A 21020-nucleotide genomic window follows, 5' to 3' on the forward strand; every position below is an offset into this window, starting at 1 on the left:
TTAAATTTTAACTAATGCAGCTTACTTAAAACCTTTGTGGTCAGATTCTAGGCTTTATTAATTATGTATGTATATAATTTTACATATTATTGGAGGTTGGTCTGATGCATACCAGTAGGCCTCAAAGTCTGGGTACACCTCTGTGTTGTGTAAACCTACTTGATTGGCTAATTAAATGGTCTATACCTGGGCAGGGCAGAATGAGGTAGGCGTAGCTAAGGTTCTGGAGCTTGGAGAGGACAAAGAGAATCATGGGAGAGAGACAGATGGAAGAGAGAAGGAAGGAGGTCTGCATGATGGGTTAGAGATGAGAAAAAAAAAAAACAACAACACATGAGCTGAGAGCAAGGATTCCAATAACGACATGAAAAGGACCACATAAAGAATACTAAGAAAGTACAATGGGATTATGTATGGAAGGCAGATCAGAAGGCAGATGGTATTGGATGTGGGATGTGAGATGGATGGTGAGGATATTGAGACAATGTAAAGAAATATTTTCCTGGCACAAGGTAAATAAGGCAATTATAAATCTAGCAGGTATCTGTGTCTTATTATTTTTGATAGCAGGTAAAATAAAACCACTATGATAATCTTAGGGCTAATAATAAACATTATATAGCCCAAGACTTTTTTTTTTAATTACTGCAACAACATATGAGCAATATAAATCTTGTATAAACAAGTAAATGTTGATATTTATCAAGCTGTCCAAATTACCTATCTGGACAGAGTCAGCCATTCTCAATAATCACAGGCCAATAACAATGTCAGGAATTCAGAAGGATTATGTACATGCATACATTTTATGGAAGAAGAAATTAAGACTGGAAGCAGAGGAGGAGTTGACTGAAGGTCAAATAGTTCTTTGCAGTGTGTAAGCCTGCTTGGTTTCCAGTTTCTTTCTCTAGCATAACCACCGTGAATAATCTCTAACAGATGCTACACTTTTCCTTCAATGGTCTATGGACTAAATGAACGCATCCAATTGGCTGGGCTGTCAGACTGCCATAATCACTTTCTGGGATAGAGAAAGAATATTTACATTTCATAAGCTCCCCCACCAGGAAGTGAACTTGTTTTCTATCAAATTCTTTTGATTCACCCAGATAGGAGGGGAGAGTAAGCTGAGCGGCAGTGAATGATGGGTGTTTCCTGTTACATGTTTTAATTCTAGCATGAAAATATGAGTAAAGAAAGCAGCCATGGCCTTGTTCATAGAAAACACTACACAAATAAAGTATGCTGTTTTACTAATAGAAATGAGTCTAATTAAAATACATTTATTTTTCAAGGTCCACTGTCCTTTTAAAACCTGTTATTTTCACATAGAGGCTGGGTAGCTCTGGGCTTGTCTGATTGAACATGAACACTAAAACACAGGGTGACTTTTTTTTTCACTATGTGGCTTTGCAATTCAGAAGATGTAAAGAGGTTTTCTCTGGCTTTCAGCCTCCCCATCTATTTTGATCATGGAGGTTAATAATGCTGAAAAGCACTCAGTATATAATGCTGCAGAAGAAATGAGACTTCTATGTTTTATGGCTGAGACATGACTAGTAATGTATCTGCAGGGAAAAGTTGCCATTCAGAGTGCAGCAATGAAAATTGAATTCAATCAATTCTTAGCCATTCGTCCCTTCCCCCACTCGATTCTAGATCCTGCCTTTTATTTTATACGGAAAGGGAGCCTTCAAAGCCCAGTCCTGAGCATGCTGATGACTTCATGCTTTGTGAGGTTGTCACTATTGCATAGTGCCTTACCCATTTGGCCATGTAATAGAATTACCTGGGAGCTTTACAAAGCTTGAGAACCCTTGATGAAGAACAAACAAAAGGCTTCAGTATTGTTTTAAAGCTACCTTAATGGTTCCATGTGCTTTCAGGAATGAGAATGACTGTAGTGGAACCTCTGAACTTTTTGTGAATCAGTTTTGTTCACAAGTATAAGGCCAGAGCAATGGAGATTCTTGTTCTCATCTATTCTCTCATTGCCTCTTCCTTCCTTTTCTTCTCTTTTTGAATTGAAATGGTTATTTCTATAATATACATTCTGCAGTATAAACATATGTTTAAATTCTAAGCTTCAGTTATAACTCTGGACAGGTTACTTTAGCACTCTGATCTTCACCATTCTTGCCAAAGTCAATTTCTGCCTTATGGTATCGTTGGAAAGATTAAACAAACAATTTAATTTTAAGCTCATCATTGTAATACCTGCCACATAGTAAAGGTTTAATAAATTCTATTTTACAGACTACAGGATTTCCCGAGTGTTTTCATATCTAGTGTTCAACTATGTTTTTTTGTTTATTTATTATTTATTATAATTTATTCACTTTATATCCTGGTTGAGGCACCTCTCCCTCATCTCCTATCAACCCCTCCTTCCGTCCCTCTCTCTTCTCCCCTTATATCCCTCTTCTAGTCCACTGATAGGGAAGGTCCTTCTCCTGTTCCATCTAACTCTAGCCTATGAGGTCTCATCAGGACAGGCTGCATTGTCTTCCTTTGTGGCCTGGTTAAGGCTGTGCCCTCCAGGGGGAGATGATCAGAGAACCTGACACTAAATTCATGCCAGAGACAGTCCCTGTTCCCCTTACTAGAGACCCCACTTGGAGATTGAGCTGCCATTGGCTACATCTGTGCAGGAGTTCTAGGTTATCTCCATGAATGGTCCTTGGCTGGAGTGTCAGTCTCTGTAAAGACCCCTGGACCCAGATATTTTGGCCCTGTTGCTCTCCTTGTGGAGCTCCTCTTCCCTCCAGGTCTTTTTATCTCACTCTTTCTTTCTTAAAATTCCCTGTACTCTGCCCAAAGTTTTGCTATGAGTTTCAGTCTCTGCTTTGAACCTCAATCAGTAGAGTCTCTCAGAGTCCCTTTGCGGTAGGCTCCTTTCCTGTTCCTTTTCTACTTTTGCTTCTGGTATCTATCCCATTTGTCCTTCTCAATGAGGACTAGAGCATCTTCCCTAGGTCCTCCTTCTTGTTTAGCTGCAATGAAAGCAGTTCTACTTTACTTTTAGCATCTCCCTCTCTTGTTTTTTAAATTTCCAGATCTGTATTTACAATCTAAAACTCACTAACCAAAGCTAAAATCTTTCATCTATCAAAACATCAAATTACTCATCAGAAATCCAAATACTCAATCAGAATCACATATCAGTAGATGCCTTTTCTACTTCTCTTGTCCTACTTTGCATACTCAATTTATAAGCTGTTTATAATATGTTTGCTAATATAACACTCAAAATCTCATTTTCTCCTTTCTGTGTTCAACACGCTAGGACAAGCCACCCTCTTTTCTCACTTCCTATGTATCTATATTGATTAGCTATTGCTTAGCCTGTTGATTCTGGACACTGTTGCAGGTGATCTACTAGAAGTGTATATCAACCCCTTCCCATTTCTCTTATAACCTTTTGTTTGTCTCACAATACTCTCATATCAAGGTAAGAATCTACCTATCAGCATAATTCTTTGTCATTAGCAAGTCTAGAATTTTCTTTCCCTTTTATAACAGAAAATTCTGGGATCCAGAAACAACATAGAATTCCTTTTTGGGGTTTTGTCTTGATTATGAGAAATTCTATAGTGTCTGGGAAATAATATTTTCTTATTGCTGCCTTGGCCAGGCTTAGGGGCAATTGATCTTTGATATATCCCTTGTCTGTCATCCAGAAGGCAAGCAGTAAATGTCTAACAAGGCCAAAGTCATACCCAAGCTTTCAGAAGAAGAAGAAGAAGAAGAAGAAGAAGAAGAAGAAGAAGAAGAAGAAGAAGAAGAAGAAAAAGAAAAGGTTGGCGGCTAGTTTCTTAATCCTGTTTACAGCTCCCATCTTTACAATTGATCTGGTTAAAAATCTACTTTCAGAAAATAGATCTATTATCAGTTATACACATCATAGTACGGCTTTAAGTGCTATAATATTTGAATGTAAAGAAAGCATGTTTGTCTCATTATTTTGTATACAATAGCTAAGCTTTTAGGTCATAATTTGATGGCAGAATGCCAGAAAGTGCTAGCTAGTAGCCTTTAGGGAATATTTAGAGTTTCTATATATTATGGGTAGAAGTTCCAACGATTGTTTTTCTTCTTATTTTCAGTTGTATTTTTTTTATTTATTACAATTTATTGTCTTTGTATTCCACTGTAACTCCTCCCTCATCCCCTCCCAATCCTGCTCTCCCTCCTTCTTCTCCTCCTTTGCCCCTTCCCAAGTCCATTGATAGGGGAGGACCACCTCCCCTTCTATCTGACCCTACCCTATCAGGTCTCATAAAGACTGGCTGCATTGTCTTCCTCTGTGGCCTGGTAAGGCTACTCCCCTTCAGGGGTTGGTGATCAAAGAGCAAACCACTGAGTACACATCAGAGACAGCCTATGTTCCCCTTACTAGGGAACCCAGTTGGACCCTGAGCTGCCATGGGCTACAACTGTGCAGAGGTTCTAGGTTATCTCCATGAATGGTCCCTGGTTGGAGTATCATTCTCAGAAAAGACCCCTAGGCCCAGAATTCTTGGTTCAGTGATCCCCCTGTGGAACTCCTCTCCCCTCTAGGTCTTTTTATCTACTCCTTCTTTCATAAGATTCCATATACTCTACCCAAAGTTATCTTGATCCAATTCTTCAGTTGCATTTGAGACTGAATAATGGCCATTTTTTTTTTAAAAAACAATTATTTCTATTCTTGTTTTCAGAGTTGTAAGGGTTATCTCTAGCTTTGGTTTAATACACAGAGAAAAGATTCCAAAGAAACCTCCTATGTCCCTCCCTCTTCCCCTCCCAATCCCACCCTCCCTCCTCCCTCTGCATGCATGCCACTCCTCAAGTCCACTGATAGGGGAGGTTCTCCTCTCCTTTCTGATCTTAGTCCACCAGTTCACATCAAAAGTGGCTGCATTGTCCTCCACTATGGCCTGGTAAGGCTGCTCCCCCTCAGGAGGAGGTGACCAAAGAGCAGGCCAGTCAGTTCATGTCAGAGGCAGTCCCTCTTCACATTACTATGTAACCCAATTGGACTCTGAACTGCCCTGGGCTACATCTGTGCAGGGGTTCTGGGTTATCTCTATGAATAGTCCTTGGTTGGAATATGAGTCTCTGGGAAGTTCCCTGTGTTCAAATTTTCTTGTTCTGTTGCTCTCCTTGTGGAGACCCTGTCCTCTCCCATAGTAAGAACTATTTGCCAGTTCTTACATAAAATTCCATTCACTCTGCCCAACAGTTGCAGAATGAATGAAGTGTAATTGATGAAAAATTAAAAAAAAGGGAAAAAATAATTTAAGAACTTTAAATGACTTTCAAAAGTGGAGGAAAACATGGAGTTAGTCAATTTACATGGAGCACGTCTCGCCCCTGGGGGCAATGGTCTCCTGAACCTACTCAGACCTCGGACACCACCACTGCTAGTTCTAGAACTGATACAGGATGTTCCAACGAGGGGGTTAAGGCTTCTCATAATATTTCCTATAAGCCCACACCTGTTTGTTTATATCTCCCATTTTTATTCATTATTAGCCAGATAGAGCCAAGTAATTGTGGTAATGATACTTGCTTTTTTGCCCAATGCTGGAATGCTAGTAAATTTACTAGTTGGTTACTCGCATGCCTCGCTGGGTGCCTGTGCCCATTGATGCCCCTCACGCTATTACTCTCTTCAGACAGAAAAGGGATCTTGGAATTACAGCCGCCATTGTTACTGCCATCTCATTGGCGGCTGTTGGAGCTACCACCACAGCATTAGCCAGGAGTCATACTGTGCAGACTGCTCAGACCCTGAATAACCTTTTAACCAATGTAGCTCATGCCTTAGATGTACAAAAAGGAATTAATGCTCAACTAAAAGGAGGCTTGATGGTGTTCAATCAGAGGATTGACCTCGTGCAGGAACAAATTGATACCCTATGGCAAATGGCTCAACTTGGCTGTCAATGAAAGTATGCTGGACTTTGAGTCACTAGCATACAACATGAGAATTTTCCCTGTGCTGCAAATCTGTCTAAACAATTGTCGAGCTATATTTTAGGTAATTGGACTGGAGAATTCGATACTACGATGGAACAGCTGAGAGTGGTCATTATCAAGGTAAACTCTACCAGAGTGGATGCAGGACTAGCCACAGGATTATCACCATGGATTGCTGCAGCCATGAATCATCTGAAGGAATGGGCGGGCATGGGAGCGTTAGCAGGCCTTCTGGTGTTGGTGTCCTTGGTTTGCCTGTGGTATATATGCAAGATTAGAGTCTCACAACAGCGTAATGCAGCCATGACCATTCAGGCCTTGACAGCCATTGAAGCAGGACAGTCTCCCCAAGCATGGTTGGCTACCATAAAAAGCTAAAATGTTACGCTCAGGATGTGAGGCTAAGCACTGCACTCAGGGTCAGCCACTTTCAACCCAAAGAAGAGCATGTCTGATTGCATGCGGGTTGATGCCCCAGGTCCCGCCTCTGAGAAAAAGGTATCAGACGGGTCTGATGCTCTTTGGGTGGATGACACCTAAATGACCATCAGTACAAAGTCCCAATTTATTTCTAATATCAGAGATCAGACTTCTACTCTTGCCTGATGCGTCTAAAACAAAAAGGGGGAACTGTAGAGAGCTGCATAATGCTGCACCTTAAAGATGGAGCTGGTTTCCGCCTTCCACCTTCCTGATGGTGAGTGCTCTCTGTCACGAACAACACCACATTTGGCTAAGGCTGAGGATCTGGCTTGCTTCCATGTATGAGTACCTATCTGCATTGCCCACATGGCACCCTGGGGTTGGCTACCCAGAGGTTATTTAAGCTGTGGGCTGGCTTTCCCCAGGGTCAGATGATTGTTCAAGGTTCCTGAATAAACTGCATTGAAAAAAAAAAAGAAACCTCCTATGCATTGTATTTCATGTTTATTTATCCAAGTTACAAAAATAACTTCATTCATTCAACCAACTCCATGTTTCAACAATGTTGAGAAATTTAGAGATTTAGAGTTATCAGGAAAGAAGTTATAAATGACATACCACCTCCAGAAACAGAAGAGAGTGAAGTTTAAATGATCAATGTTCTTTTGAGTTTAAATCAATAACTATGACTATTGTCTGCTGTATAATTATACACACATGTATGTTATAAATTTATATGATATTAATAAATGAAAATAATATTAATAAGAGAGTTGCTTCACACTCAACCTTCATAATCATTTGGAGCTAAGTGACATTACCAGCTATTCCTTCAATAAGTTATCTAATCTGTTAAATACTTATCTTACTCAGCTGTTAATGGTAGTATTAGTAATATAGTACATTTATGATAGAATAAATGAAGACACATATGCTATTTCCTTTGCTTTTAGTACATGGTAACTTCTCAAATATTACTTTAATCAAAGAATCTACCACCAAACTTAGGAATGAGTTCGGAATCCAGGTATCTGGCAACCAATTCCTGTAATTTTCTTCATCTGGTTATGAGACCTCTATACTGTCAAATTAAGCTAAATAAGTTTCTGTATCCAGGTGAATGCTGAAAATGAGTCCCTGCTAAAAAATTAACTTGTTTATCTCTTTCCTAAGTTAAGGTGAAGTGGAACTTACATGAGGAAAAAGACTCAGAGTTGCACAAGTTATTTTTAGAAGCAAGTCCAATCTGCTGAAAAGGTGGCTCAGTGATTAAAAGCCCTGGCTTTTTATCCAGTAGAACAAGGTTTGATTCTCGGAACTCATGTGGTGGTTAACAACTGCTTTTAACTCCAGTTCAAGAGGATCCAAATCTTCTAGACTCTACATGCTCCAGACTCACACGTGTTTCTCAAACATTCATGCTGGCAAAACACTCATACACATAAAAATAATAAAATTAAAAACAAACAAATAGACAAACAAATATTGTAGCTTTAAATTCAAGAGAAACTAGTGTATTGTATTTTATGTAATTAGAAAATAAGGCTTGCAAGATGGCTTAGTAGATATGAGGTTTGTACCAAGGCCTGGCATGGATTCAGCCTGTCAGCGGAGTATGGAATCTGAAGGTCTGTCAGCCCTTGGGAAATTTGCAAACTATGGCTTCAAAGGAGCCATAGTTCCAGCTTTTGAAGCAGTGGAGAGAAGAGGTATTGAGGCCGTGTAACTTCATGGAAGGCCCTTTCTAAACAGCATCTGCTTAGTACTAGCCAAGGCAAGCAACGCTCTGGGAGACCTTGCATAGGTTTTCTCTACCAATTTCTAAGCTTTGTGTTTAACTATAGCAGCTATGTTTCCAAGAAGTATATTTTGTTCTAAAAAGTTCTCCTCGTTACAGTTTTCAGTCACTCCTTGAAATACGTGTTGAGTGGATGCCTAGTGGTCTACTGTTATTGTGGTCCTGGCCAGCATACTATCTGCAGTCCAGAATATTTCTGTATCCTCTACAGTCAATTGTGGCGAGTGAAGAACACATTTCAAAATATTTTTTGCCTTGCTGTAAAAACAAGAAATTTATAAACATGCTAGTACAAAAGAGGGCCTGGGGGATCATTACTGAAATCATAAAAGACTAATTTCCTCTGTAAAATGACATCAATAAAAGTCTTGTAAATATGGGCCTCCAAAGACTTTTTAAAATCATATTTTTTTTTTCCATTCTCAGTCTAATAGAGTCTATTATTTATTGAGTAGAGTAAATAACTGACTCATTGTTCAAATGTCTGGTCCAAGGAAATGTACACCAAGGCAAAGGACAATAAAAGAAAAATGAGAGAGAAGGACTGAGAAAGAAAATAAGGAAATAAAGGCAGGAAGAAAAAAGGGAAGAAGAGACGGAGTAGGGAAGAAAGGATAGAAATGGTGGGACAGTTTCATGAAGTCCCATTTATTGATTGTTGCTCTTAGAGCCTGTGCTTTTGGTGTTCTGTTCAGAAAGTTGTCTCCTGTGCCAAAGAGTTCAAGGCTCTTCCTCACTTTTTCTTCTAAGCTGTTTAGTGTGCCTGGTTTTATGTTGAGGTCTTTGATCCACTTGGACTTAAGTTTTGTGCAGGGTGATAAGTATGGATCTATTTGCATTTTTCTACATGTAGACATCCAGTTAGACCAGCACCATTTGTTGAAGATGCTGTCTTTTTTCCATTGTATGGTTTTGGCATCTTTGTCAAAAATCAGGTGTCCATAAGTGTGTGGATTTATGTTGGGGTTTTCTATTTGATTCCATTTATCTACCAGTCTGTTTCTATGCCAGTACCAAATAAGTGTGTGGATTTATGTCGGGGTTTTCTATTTGATTCCATTTATCCACCAGTCTGTTTCTATGCCAGTACCATGCAGTTTTAGTATTGTTGCTGTATAGTACAGCTTGAGATCAGGGATAGAGATACCTCCTGAAGATCTTTTACTGTAAAGAATTGTTTTAGAAATTCTGGGTTTCTTGTTCCATATGAAGGTGAGAATTTTTCTTTCCAGGTCTGTAAGAATTGTGTTTGTAATTTGATGGGAATTGCATTGAATTTGTATATTGCTTTTGGTAAGATGGCCATTTTAACTATATTAAATTTGCCAAGCCATGAACATGGGAGATCTTTCCATCTTCTGATGGGATTTCATGAAACTGAAAAGCTTCTGTAAAGCAAAGGACACTGTCGTCAGAACAAAATGACCGTCTACAGATTGGGAAAGGATCTTCACCAACCCTATATCTGACAGAGGACTAATATCCAGTATATATAAAGAACTAAAGAAGTTAAACAGCAAAAAAATCAAGTAATCCAATTAAAAAATACAGTACAGAGCTAAGCAGAGAATTCTCAATAGAGGAATATTGAATGGCAGAGAAAAACTTAAATGCTGAACCTCATTAACCATCAGGGAAATATAAATCAAAATGACCCTAAGATTTCACCTTACACCCATCAGAATGGCCAAGATCAAAAACTCAAGAGACAACACATGCTGGAGAGGCTGTGGAGAAAGGGGAACCCTCCTCCACTGCTGGTGAGAATGTAAACTTGTACAACCACTCTGGAAATCAATCTGGCACTTTCTCAGACAACTAGGAATAGCGCTTCCTCAAGATTCAGCTATACCGCTCCTAGGCATATACCCAAAAGAGTCTCAAGTACACAATAAAGACATTTGCTCAACCATGTTTGTAGCAGTCTTATTTGTAATAGCCAGAAGCTAGAAACAGCCCAGATGCCGCTCAGTGAAGGAATGGAAGCACAAATTCTGGTATATCTACACAAAGAGATATTACTCAACAATAAAAAACAAGGAAATCATGAAGTTTGCAGATAAATGGTGGGATCTGGAAAAGATCATCCTGAGTGAGCTATCCCAGAAGCAGAAAGATGCATACGGTATATACTTACTCATATAGACATATAATATAGGATAGACCTACTAAAATCTGAACACTTAAACTAATCAAGAGGGAGGACTGTTGCTAAAATGCTCAATTCCTATCCAGAAAGTCAAAGAGGCTGGACATCAGAAGAAGGAGAAAAGAGGGAAAAAGTCAGGAGCCTGACACAGAGGACCTCTGAAAGGCTCTGCCCTGTAGAATATCAAAGCAGATGCTAAGACTTATGGGCAACCTTTGGGCAGAGTGCAGGGAATCTTAGGAAAGAAGTGGGAAACAGTAAGATCTGGAGAGGACAGGAACTCCACAAGGAGAGCAACAGAACCAAAAAATCTGAGCACAGAGGTCTTTCCTGAGACTGATACTCCAACCAAGGACTATGCATGGAGATAACCTAAGAACCCTGCACAGATGTAGCCCATGGCAGTTCAGTATCCAAGTGGGTTCCATTGAAATAGGAACAAGGACTGTCTCTGACATGAACTGATTGGCATGCTCTTTATTTACCTCCCCCTGAGGGGGAAGCAGCATTACCAGGCCACAGAAGAAGACAATGCAGCCACTCCTGATGAGACCTAATTGACTAGGATCAGAAGGAGGGAAAAGAAGACCTTGTTTATCAGTGGACTTGGAGAGGGGCATGTATGCAGAGGGTGGAGGAAGGGAGGGATTGGGACAGGAGGAGGGAGGGAACCACAGGGAGATACAAAGTGAATAAAGTGTAATTAATAAAGTATTTTAAAAAAAAGTAAAAAAGACGGAAAAAAAAAGAAGAAGAAGGAAGAAAGAAATGGTGGGACAGTTGTCAAAGAAATCTTTTCGTAAAGTAGGAAAGTCCAGAATGAGTGAGGAGGAATGAGGGCTATCATCTTCCAAAGTTTCAGGAATTTGTGACACTTCTTTTTCTCTATTTTTTAAAAATTGAGATCATGGTAATTTAAAAAATCTTAATTATAAAATAATAAAATAAAATGGATATAAGCTCTAATTTTTAGATATGGATACCATTTGATATAGAGTTTCAAAAATAGTTTTATTTCAGTCACTTCTGCATGGTAAGCAGATTAACAAGCAGATCTGACTTGCCAGAGATGTACAAAGGTTGTGACAGTGGTCTTTCGGGAGGAAGTGCTACTCAGTGTTTACATTGAGAAATGGTAATGGAAAAGGTGGTCTATGTTGGTGGGTGAACAAGGAAAAAGAGGAGGAAATGTTTCTTCATTATTAGTAACCAAATCTCTTTTAGCAATAATGAAAGAGACAGACAAATGAGAAGGAGGAAGGGAGAGAAAAGGTGAGTGAGAGAGGATGAGAGAGAGAAAAAAGAGAGAGGAAAAGTTAGAGATATATAATGTGGATCATATATCTACTGTTTAAAATGCACATGAGGTCTAAAAAAAAGCCAGATAACTGATGCAACTGCTTTGAATTGTTTCTTCATTTGTAAAGGATTAACATAAAGGATAGAAAACATTCTCCAAATACAAGAATAGTAGAAATTGTTTTGGTAATAAGAAGAACAGTTCTTAGGAAAAATTGAGTTTTGAAATACTAACATTTAGAAGAATAGCTCCAAGAAGAACACTGTCTCCTGAAAAGGAATAAACAGTACAAGAATAAAGGAATTTAAGATATATGGTTCAAACAGAAAGTGAGTTTTATGTCACTTATAAGTGAATACCAATAAACTTATCAATAGTGTTTTTGTAGATTCACACACAGTGAGAACTCGGCTCTATAAAGATGGATTTGGGTGTGGGGTGAGTAGAAAGAGAATAGGAAATTTCAGTAACAGTTGATGTCATTTTTTTTTTTATCACCTGGCTAAAACACCTTCCTTAAAAGGCAGAATTATAGAAAGTTGGGGCAAACACAAAAGACCTAGGACTATAAAGTCAAATTTGCTGAGTTCAAATGTTATTTCCATTTCAGCTGACCTGAGGAAAGAATGAACTCAGAAAAGTTAATTTGCTTTCATTTTTAATTAATTATTTGTGAGATATGGATAATTTCATAATTGATCTGAATTGGTATTTGCAGATGATTGACAACAGTACTTGGCTCACAGTGCTTTCAAGTGTTGTTGAAGCTGACATCATAAATGCATTGGTTACTCGTATAATGACTTGTATATAAGTTCTGGTACAATTATGCAGTGCACAGTGGAAAGTATCTGTTATAATGAATACATTGTATCCCACCTCAACATACATTATTTAATGAGCATTAGAGACATTTAAGATAAACTAAATGAATGGTGCATGGTTTTCAAAAAGTTGCTTCTTGCACTCTGATCATCATTCTATGGTGATTTGAAATGAATTTTAAGAATGTTTCAGTCTGTGAATTTTATGCCTACTTTGCCTGAATTCTTGACATTTGTTTTGAGATAAGTTTTTAGTTCAGTTTTCCGCTGTTATCTAGAATGCTTTTTGTCCTGTTTCTAGGTATCTTGATACTTTCACAAGATACTTTTCTAGTGTCCTTTAGGATGCCACCACCTTTCAAAACTCATTTTCTCATTGTACACAGGATCATATCTTAGTATGTTCACCTTCTATTAACCTCTTCTCTCTGTATACATATAATTTCATTTCTTAAACAGTCAAGAATCTTCCTCTGTCACCATAATAAAAGACATCTTTGAGAGCTTTAAATGTATGACTTGAGTTACGAAATGCTAGGTGTGTGCTTCACAAGGGTAGTGACAGTTGTAATGAGTCTATAAGAAGAGAGTATGTGCTACTGCCACAATTATATTTGTATATAAGTGAAAGATGAAAGACACACTTGTTATTTAAGAATCTTGGTGAACAGGATCCTGAGACTATTTGTGGAGGATGTATTTCAAAACCAACTAATCAACTATTTCTTTATGGGGCAGGTGTCCTTTGGGTTACAGAACACATAAACACAGAAAAACAATGCTGCTTAGCTTAAAGAACATAAACAAATACAAAGTTCTTTTAATAATAAAACACAAGAAGCACTAAGTGTTAAATTAGCAGTCATGGTCTGTCATGCTTACAGAATGAGAATATAGGGGATTACAAATGGAGCCAGAACTAGTAGGATATCAGAGTAAGCAAGGTGTAAAAGGTGAAGAGAGAGCTGGAGGCAGAACTAGTGGTGGAAAAGCATGCACTGAAAAATGAAAAAACTCTACAAATATACCAAATAACAAAATAACAACACAAAAATGAAGAAGGAACTATGGACCATATTCTATGTAGACAATGGTAAGTTGAGTGTGAGAAGCATTATATATACTGGCCAAGAGGGCACCAGGTGGGGCACAGAACCGTGTATATAAATCTACTTGAAAAAATTATATATATATATATATAATTTATGTATATGTATATATATACATGCATATATAATGTTATATATTTACGTATCTAATGCATATATACACACTATATATACGTATACATATATATATATGTGTAAATATGTGTACATGTATATGTTGCTTATATTTTCTAAGCACATTCAATGCAGCTTGTGTCCAAAAAGAAACTGATCTGGATAGCACATAGCTTAGTTTCCTACTCTGAAACAATCATGCCCTTGTTTTACTTGGCTCTTTAACTTTGAATATATGGATTCTTTGCCTATATGTTTCAGTCCTAATTAAACTGTTGTCTAAGAATTAGGGATTTCAGTCTCAGTTTACTCGCTCTGTGCTTCTGTTTTTCTTCTATTTCACAACACATGTCTTCCACATAACTTTGCCAGCTAATCTCCTTTAATTCCGAATATGAGGCTGGAAAGAATGGGAATGAGTTGGATAAATGCTCTTATTTTTTCTTACTTGCTCAAAAGTAAGAGAGTCTCAACTATTTACACATGACTGGAGAAATACTTATCTTTAGTTGGGAACAGGCACTCACTGATGGACTATTCATTTTTCTGAGAGAATGAGGATACGTGTATTTGTTTGATTTTATACTTTATTATTTATCCTTCATTCTCAACTTTTCATAACATTGTCAACCACTCCATAGGACCTTCACTGGGCTGATTCTGGCATGCATTCAGATTACATTAGTGTAAATTTGGAGTTTCCATTGCCTGCTGCTTTTGCAGCAATCTGCAGATTTATTCCCAATGGTATCATTAACACATGCTTCCTCTTGGTGCTGATGGGGACTACAGAAAGCTCCCAAGCCTATAGTAATTTACACTGTTGACTCTCCCTGCAGCTAATTCATCTTCATGACCTGTCATGTTATTCATTTAGTGCCTTAACCCTCTCACTGCTCTTACAGAGTTGTTCTGCCTAGATTCAATTGATTTTTGAGCCTTTTAATAAGATTAGGGTGGTGAACAACCTGGCAGATTTTATCTTCAGTATAATTTTATTTCTAGATGAGAAAAGTGAAGGTCATAAAGGTTAAATAATTTATTAAAACTTACACAGAATTCAGCCGACTCTGTTTTCCCAGTACTCATTAAACATTCTTTTTAAAAGATGTTAATCATTTTTGAGTATAGCATATATGAGTACCCTATCTCTGTCACTCCCACTTTGACCTCTCTCCAACCCTCCCCAAATTCATTTTTTTTTATTATTTTTTGCATGTATGGGCAATTTACTGTGTCTAGTTAGTGTTGATCACATGTACATGTATACATGGCTGAACTCTTAGCATCGGACACCTAAGACTCATCCCTGGAGGAAGCTAATTCTCCATCTTTCAGTAACCATTGGCAACTTGTAACCCTTCATCTAGGGGTGAGACATGGTGAAATTCCACATTTCCATGTTGGCATGAGAGTTGCCATTATGGTGGATGAGACTCACTAGGCTAGACCTGAGCATAGGATGTTTTTCTGGGGCTAGTGGAGGTGTTTTGGAGTAACACACACACACACACACACACACACACACCCCACTCGCAAGAGTCCTGAGGACTCACCAGAATAGGCTTGCACACAGGATATGCAAACAAAACTTGGCAAGGCCATATTTTATTGCATGGACTATTGCTTAGGATCTATTAGTCTCTCCCCATGACTCAGTGAACTTCTGCGTGTATGGTCTCATATACCGAGGATGCTTATAGCCATAACACTGAAGGACAGTTAGTAAAATAGTATTGTCTAACTCTAACTGAGAAAAGCTAAGATTAAAAAATTATACAAATTTTTATAGTCCAATACATATTAACATTAATAATTTTCACATATATTAAATTCCTATACATTTATTTCTTGCTAAAAGATCATTCTTCATTTTCTGTCTTTTTTCTTCATGCATCTGTCAGTCATCATTCTTAATAATAATTGCTTTTAAGTTTTCTCAAAATCTTTCCCCAGTTCCAATTTCTCAAATTTGCCATACACCTGCTTTTTAGATTTTAATGTAGCTTCTCAGCTGCATTCCCTATGCCCTCTGTATCAGATAATTGTTGTTGCCACCTTGATAAAAATTCCGTGACTAGAAGCAACTTATAGAAGGAAGAGTTTATTTTGGCTCTAACATTTCAGGAGTTTATAATGGTGAGGGAAGCATGACATCAAGGAGCTGGCTAAACACGTATCCTTTCACATTCTTGAAATAGAGAGAGCCAACTGAAAGTGGGTCAAGGTATGAACTCTCAAAACCTATCCCAATGTTGTACTTCCTTCAGCAAGGCTTCAAATGCTACAACTCCCATAACCTCCTTAAACAATTTCATCCCTGTGCCCAGATATATTTGGTCCTTGTGGAGCTCCTGTTCTCTCCAGGTCTTACTAATTCTCTCTTCTTTCATATGATTCCCTGCACTTGGCCCAAAGTTTGGTTATGAGTCTCAGCATCTGCTTTGATACATTGCTGGGTAGAGTCAGAGGCCCTTTTATGGTAGGCTCCTATTCTGCTTCTCATTTTCTTCTACTTCCAATGTCCATCCAATTTGTCTTTCTAAGTAAGGACTGATCTTCTTACCCTGGGTCCTCATTCTTGTTTAGCTTCTTTAGGTGTACAGATTTTAGTATGTTTATGCTGTCTTATCTTATCAGTCTATTATCCACTTGTAAGTGAATATATAGCATGTGTGTCTTTCTGCTTCTGGGATACCTCACTCAGGATGATCTGGGCACAGGGGCTTCTCTGCGACTGATTCTCCAACCAGAGACCATGTGTGGATATAACCTAGAACCCCTGCTCAGACATAGCCCATGACAGCTCAGTATCCAAGTGGCTCCCTAGTAAGGGGAACAGGGACTGTCTCTGGCATGAACTTTATGGCTAATCTCCTTAACTTCCTGCACTCCTGTGGGAGGAGCAGCCTAGCTAGGCCACAGAGGAGGACATTGCAGCCATTCCTGGTGAGACCTGATAAGCTAAGGTCAGATGGAAAGAGAGGAGGACTTCCCCTATCAATGGACTTAGAGAGGGGCAAAGAAGAGATGAGGAAGGAAGGGTGGGATTGGGAGGGAATGAAGGAGAGGGCTACAGCTGGGACACAAAGTAAATAAACTGTAATTGATATAAAAAATAAAAAATTCTATAAAACAAAACAAGTTTACCAACTTGGAACCAAGTGGTCAAATACATGACCTATGAAAGACATATCTTACTCAAATCACCACACATTCTATTTTTGTTTTCCATAGGATTCTCTTTCACATTCATTCAAGTTCAATGGTCCAAAACAATTGTTCTTAACCTATGGGTTGTAATCCCTTTGGGAGGGGGTCAAAGGCCCTTTCATAGTTGTCATCTAAGAGCATTAAAAAAGACAGATATTAATATTATTATTTATAACAAAAACAAAATTACAGTTATGAAATAGCAATGAAAATAATGCTAAGGTTGAGGGTCACCACACATGAAGAACTGTACTAAAGGGTTACATTATTAGGAAGGTTGAGAACCACTGGTCTAAAATCAATCCTACCCTTAATCATAACATCTTTTGAATGATGTTGTTTTCTCACTTGGAGAATATCTTCAATCTGGGCTAAAAACAAAACAAAATTCCTCCAAGAAGCGTGTTTACACAGATGGATTTCAATATATTAGTACCTAAATAGATCTTCAGTATTTGAATGATCAAGTAATCACAAGATTCTTCTACTATTACAAAAGACAGATATAGAGAGATAGATATTTAAATATAACTTTGATTGCGCTAGGCTGTAACCTTCTCTGATTACCAAAAGAAGAAGAAAAAAAAGAAAGAAAAACCTGTTGGGAGCCGCGTGATAGTCTCGCCGGCAGAAACGCACGCGGACACAGGAATCCTCCCGCAACAGAACCTTTATTACAGTCACTGGATGGAAAGAGGAGAGGAGAGGGAGAGCCCCGATGTGGCGCTGTTTATATAAGCCCGGGTCGCACCTGAGTGACGTGTGAATACCCTGATTGGCTGCTCATGTTTACCCCGCCTGATGACTCAGGCCCAGCATACTTAGCGTGCTTGTGATGTGTCAATGCCCTGATTGACTGCTCACTCTTACCCCGCCTGATGACTCAGGCCCAGCATGCTTAGCGTACGCAATCCGCGCATGTGTACTAGAGGCTGTTTACAGTTTTGAGGGCGGGATGTCAGTGCCACCTAGTGGCGTCTGAGTCTCGGCTCTCCACATCCCCCTTTTGTTTTAAATAAATGAAAACTTCCTTAAAGCCTATATAAGCACGGTACAAGAGGGCCCTAAGCTCGATCAAGTGAACTCCTTCTTTGGGGAGTAAGCGATCAAGAGCTTTAGATTACTCCCTTACCCCACCAGGTGCAATGGAAACAGGTCCTCTGGGTGCAGGGGCTAAGGGAGAAGATTAAAGAAGGAGGTGACACCCATTCCCGTGCAATAGAATAAAATTCCAGGGAGTGCAAGGGCTGTCATTCTCCTATTTAGGTACCATAACCGCTTAGGCAAAGGCAAACATTGAGACTTGGATCACTCATCGACTCAGTGCAATGGGTAAAACCCCTGAGGTACATCGACTGAGTGTCACAGTCTGTTTTAATTTTTTAACATGGATAACCAAATTTTTGGGAGATGATCCTTGTTCCAAGGCTGCTAGTACTTGCGAGATTGCGCCCTAGTCACGTTTGTTTTGGGTATTGAGTTTGCAGAACTACCAGAGTAAAAACACTAAGCCACAACATAACGCTGCACCAAACATTCCAACCCCCACCCAATCTTAAAGTAAGAAAAGGCAGAAGAAACCCAGGGTAAAGCCAAATCTGTGGGCAATGAATCCACTCGAGTAGAATTAGTGGTCCTCCTCGCCGCCCTTGACTCTTTAAGCAGTAGCAGGTGTGTCTGTTGAAAGATCATCTTCAGCTGTCACGAGCTTTCACGTGAGGCGCTCCGGTACCCAGAATGGATTGTTTTCTTCCTATGGGAAAACACAGACAGCTCCCCTGGATCTTATTAAAATAGGATCCGGGCCTTTCCACTGTCCAGTTAAGACATCCTTCCATTTAATCATTTCCTTGGGCCTATTAGGCCCTGAGCAGTGGCGATCAGCAGCCAAATGGCCTTGACTGTCCAAATTTAAAAAATTGAGAGTGAAGAGTGCCAATGAAATGGTCACTCGTGGCACTGAGGGCAGAGCCTCCTGGACTCCTCCCTTTTGTTTTATTAAGTAGGATTTTAGGGTGCGGTGAGCACGTTCAATGATACCCTGACTTTGAGGGTTATATGGGAGACCGGTCAGATGGGTTATTTCCATCTGATGACAAAACTGTCTAAATTTTTGAGAAGTATAGGCTGGCCCATTGTCAGTTTTTAGAATTTTGGGCTTTCCCCAGGCACTCCATGCCTCTAGGCAATGTTGAATAACATGGGCTGCCTTTTCTCCAGTCAGGGGAGAAGCAAACATAACTCCAGAGCAAGTATCAACAGAAACATGCAAATATTGAAGTTTACCAAAAAATGAAATGTGGGTAACATCCATCTGCCACACTTGTAGTGGACAGATTCCTCTGGGATTAATCCCAACATGAGGCATAGGTAAGAACTGACAGCAATTTTGACATTGGGTAACAATATCTCTAGCTTCTTTTCTAGTAATGTCAAATCGATTACTCAATGTCTCAGCTGTAACATGAAATCTTTTATGAAACTCCTTGGCCAATTCTAAATTTGAAAGGAGGGCAAATGCAACCATCTTTGTGGCTCGATCTGCCAGGTCGTTTCCATGGGACATGGGCCCCGGTAGACCGGAATGAGCCCTAATATGTGTAATAAAAACAGGGGATCTTCTGGTAATTAAGGCAAACTGAATCCTTTGAAAAATTTTTGCAAGCTTGCTAGACGCTTTAATTAATCCAGCAGCCTCTAAGATTTTGGTTGCATTTACCACATAACTAGAATCAGAAACAATATTTAAAGGACCTGGAAATTTTTTCAAAACTTCTAGCACTACTAAACATTCCACAATTTGAGGCGAGGTCCATGATATTGCTTAGAAATAACTTTATTATTAACCACATAAGCTCCTACTCCTGTTTTTGACCCATCTGTATAAACTACCAATCCATCCCGAAGTGGTTTCTGGGACGTTACATGCGGGAAGACTACCTCCTGAGTTAAAGCAAATTGCAAAATAGGATGTTTTGGGTAATGATTATCAATTGAACCACTAAAAGAGGTAACTAGCACCGCCCAAGCATCAGAGGTAGCAGTACCTGAACTTGATGAGCCGTATAAGGCACTATTAAAGACTTTGGCTCCTTCCCAAAGTATGTAATGGCTGTTTTTAACCCACGAAGTGCGAGTTGAGCGACTGCATCTGGATACCATTCAATAATTTTTGTAGGAGAAGCATTGGGATGAACTAAGGGTCCATCTTGCCATAATACAGCAGTTGGTAAATGTTTAGTTTTAATGACACACAGGTCAAAGGTCTTAGTTTCATCTACACGTTTTAATTGGGCATTCTGTAAAGCGTTTTCTACCACTCGCAGGGCGTGGCTTGCAGCTGGTGTTAAGGCTCTGGGTGAAGAAATATGAGCATCCCCTTCCAAAATATCAAATAGGGGCTTTAATTCAGCAGAAGGAATCTTTAAAAACGGCCTAAGCCAATTTATATCACCTAATAATTTTTGAAAATCATTTAAGGTATGTAAATGATCCCTGCGAATTTCTATTTTTTGAGGAACTATTTGTTCCGGATAAATAACAGTCCCTAGAAAGGAGCCCACTTCTGAAATTTGAACCTTTTCAGTGGCAATATGGAATCCCCATTGTTGCAGGGTTTTTTGCAACAAAGGATACGCATCTTGTAAGATGGCTAACTCCTCATGGCACAAGAGAATATCATCCATATAATGAATCAACAACAAGGAAGGAAATTGCTGTCTAACTGGTTCAAGAGCCATCTGCACATACAATTGACACATGGTGGGGCTATTAGCCATGCCTTGAGGTAGGACTGTCCACTGATATCTCTGGTCTGGCTCATGGTGATTAACAGCAGGTAGGGTAAAGGCAAATCTCTGTCTGTCTTGTGGGCACAATGGAATAGAGAAAAAACAATCCTTGATGTCTATTATTATAATTCTCCATTGCTTAGGCAGGGCTGAAAGCAGAGGCAAGCCTCGTTGCACTGTTCCAAATAATTGCATCTGTGCATTAATAGCCCTCAGGTCATGGAGAAGCCTCCACTTTTCTGATTTCTTTTTTATAACAAAAATGGGTGTATTCCAGGGGGAAGTAGATGGTTCCAAATGACCAAGCTGTACCTGTTCTTTAACCAGCCTTGTAG

This window comes from Meriones unguiculatus, chromosome 12 (genome assembly GCF_030254825.1).
Source record: "Meriones unguiculatus strain TT.TT164.6M chromosome 12, Bangor_MerUng_6.1, whole genome shotgun sequence".
NCBI lineage: Eukaryota > Metazoa > Chordata > Mammalia > Rodentia > Muridae > Meriones > Meriones unguiculatus.